Source organism: Panulirus ornatus, chromosome 5, assembly GCF_036320965.1.
Source record: "Panulirus ornatus isolate Po-2019 chromosome 5, ASM3632096v1, whole genome shotgun sequence".
Lineage (NCBI taxonomy): Eukaryota > Metazoa > Arthropoda > Malacostraca > Decapoda > Palinuridae > Panulirus > Panulirus ornatus.
This window is the reverse complement of record NC_092228.1, coordinates 31,714,177-31,717,782: the sequence shown is the minus strand read 5'-3', so window position 1 is coordinate 31,717,782 and position 3,606 is coordinate 31,714,177.

The window sequence follows — 3,606 nt, the reverse complement described above, 5'->3', positions numbered from 1 at the left end:
TATATATATATATATATATATATATATATATATATATATATATATATATATATATATATATATATATATATATATATATATATATATATATATATATATATATATATATATATATATATATATATATATATATATATATATATATATATATATTTTCTTTTTTTTTGCTTTGTCGCTGTCTCCCGCGTTTGCGAGGTAGCGCAAGGAAACAGACGAAAGAAATGGCCCAACCCACCCCCATACACATGTATATACATACGTCCACACACTCAAATATACATACCTACACAGCTTTCCATGGTTTACCCCAGACGCTTCACATGCCCTGATTCAATCCACTGACAGCACGTCAACCCCGGTATACCACATCGATCCAATTCACTCTATTCTTTGCCCTCCTTTCACCCTCCTGCATGTTCAGGCCCCGATCACACAAAATCTTTTTCACTCCATCTTTCCACCTCCAATTTGGTCTCCCACTTCTCCTCGTTCCCTCCACCTCCGACACATATATCCTCTTGGTCAATCTTTCCTCACTCATTCTCTCCATGTGCCCAAACCATTTCAAAACACCCTCTTCTGCTCTCTCAACCACGCTCTTTTTATTTCCACACATCTCTCTTACCCTTACGTTACTTACTCGATCAAACCACCTCACACCACACATTGTCCTCAAACATCTCATTTCCAGCACATCCATCCTCCTGCGCACAACTCTATCCATAGCCCACGCCTCGCAACCATACAACATTGTTGGAACCACTATTCCTTCAAACATAGCCATTTTTGCTTTCCGAGATAATGTTCTCGACTTCCACACATTCTTCAAGGCTCCCAGGATTTTCGCCCCCTCCCCCACTCTATGATCCACTTCCGCTTCCATGGTTCCATCCGCTGCCAGATCCACTCCCAGATATCTAAAACACTTTACTTCCTCCAATTTTTCTCCTTTCAAACTTACCTCCCAATTGACTTAACCCTCAACCCTACTGTACCTAATTACCTTGCTCTTATTCACATTTACTCTTAACTTTCTTCTTTCACACACTTTACCAAACTCAGTCACCAGCTTCTGCAGTTTCTCACATGAATCAGCCACCAGCGCTGTATCATCAGCGAACAACAACTGACTCACTTCCCAAGCTCTCTCATCCACAACAGACTTCATACTTGCCCCTCTTTCCAAAACTCTTGCATTTACCTCCCTAACAACCCCATCCATAAACAAGTTAAACAACCATGGAGACATCACACACCCCTGCCGCAAACCTACATTCACTGAGAACCAATCACTTTCCTCTCTTCCTACACGTACACATGCCTTACATCCTCGATAAAAACTTTTCACTGCTTCTAACAACTTGCCTCCCACACCATATATTCTTAATACCTTCCACAGAGCATCTCTATCAACTCTATCATATGCCTTCTCCAGATCCATAAATGCTACATACAAATCCATTTGCTTTTCTAAGTATTTCTCACATACATTCTTCAAAGCAAACACCTGATCCACACATCCTCTACCACTTCTGAAACCACACTGCTCTTCCCCAATCTGATGCTCTGTACATGCCTTCACTCTCTCAATCAATACCCTCCCATATAATTTACCTGGAATACTCAACAAACTTATACCTCTGTAATTTGAGCACTCACTCTTATCCCCTTTGCCTTTGTACAATGGCACTATGCACGCATTCCGCCAATCCTCAGGCACCTCACCATGAGTCATACATACATTAAATAACCTTACCAACCAGCCAACAATACAGTCACCCCCTTTTTTAATAAATTCCACTGCAATACCATCCAAACCTGCTGCCTTGCCGGCTTTCATCTTCCGCAAAGCTTTTACTACCTCTTCTCTGTTTACCAAATCATTTTCCCTAACCCTCTCACTTTGCACACCACCTCGACCAAAACACCCTATATCTGCCACTCTATCATCAAACACATTCAACAAACCTTCAAAATACTCACTCCATCTCCTTCTCACATCACCACTACTTGTTATCACCTCCCCACTTGCGCCCTTCACTGAAGTTCCCATTTGCTCCCTTGTCTTACGCACTTTATTTACCTCCTTCCAGAACATCTTTTTATTCTCCCTAAAATTTAATGATACTCTCTCACTCCAACTCTCATTTGCCCTCTTTTTCACCTCTTGCACCTTTCTCTTGACCTCCTGTCTCTTTCTTTTATACATCTCCCACTCAATTGCATTTTTTCCCTGCAAAAATCGCCGAAATGCCTCTCTCTTCTCTTTCACTAATAATCTTACTTCTTCATCCCACCACTCACTGCCCTTTCTAATAAACCCACCTCCCACTCTTCTCATGCCACAATCATCTTTTGCGCAATCCATCACTGATTTCCTAAATACATCCCATTCCTCCCCCACTCCCCTTACTTCCATTGTTCTCACCTTTTTCCATTCTGTACTCAGTCTCTCCTGGTACTTCCTCACACAAGTCTCCTTCCCAAGCTCACTTACTCTCACCACCCTCTTCACCCCAACATTCACTCTTCTTTTCTGAAAACCCATACAAATCTTCACCTTAGCCTCCACAAGATAATGATCAGACATCCCTCCAGTTGCACCTCTCAGCACATTAACATCCAAAAGTCTCTCTTTCGCGCGCCTGTCAATTAACACGTAATCTAATAACGCTCTCTGGCCATCTCTCCTACTTACACACGTATTCTTATGTATATCTCGCTTTTTAAACCAGCTATTTCCCAATCACCAGTCCTTTTTCAGCATATAAATCTACAAGCTCTTCACCATTTCCATTTACAACACTGAACACCCCATGTATACCAATTATTCCCTCAACTGCCACATTACTCACCTTTACATTCAAATCACCCATCACTATAACCCGGTCTCGTGCATCAAAACCACTAACACACTCATTCAGCTGCTCCCAAAACACTTGCCTCTCATGATCTTTCTTCTCATGCCCAGGTGTATATGCACCAATAAACACCCATCTCTCTCCATCAACTTTCAGTTTTACCCATATTAATCGAGAATTTACTTTCTTACATTCTATCACATACTCCCACAACTCCTGTTTCAGGAGTACTGCTACTCCTTCCCTTGCTCTTGTCCTCTCACTAACCCCTGACTTTACTCCCAAGACATTCCCAAACCACTCTTCCCATTTACCCTTGAGCTTCGTTTAACTCAGAGCCAAAACATCCAGGTTCCTTTCCTCAAACATACTACCTATTTCTCCTTTTTTCACATCTTGGTTACATCCACACACATTTAGACACCCCAGTCTGAGCCTTCGAGGAGGATGAGCACTCCCCGCGTGACTCCTTCTACTGTTTCCCAATTTAGAAAGTCAAAAAATACAAGGAGGGGAGGATTTCTGGCCCCCCGCTCCCGTCCCCTCTAGTCGCCTTCTACGACACGCGAGGAATGCGTGGGAAGTATTCTTTCACCCCTATCCCCAGGGATAAATACATATATATATACATATATATATATACATACACATACATACGCACATATTCACACACACACACATATACATATATATACATATGAAAAATGTAAGAAACAATTAGAAAACTGAAACTTTATTTGAAATG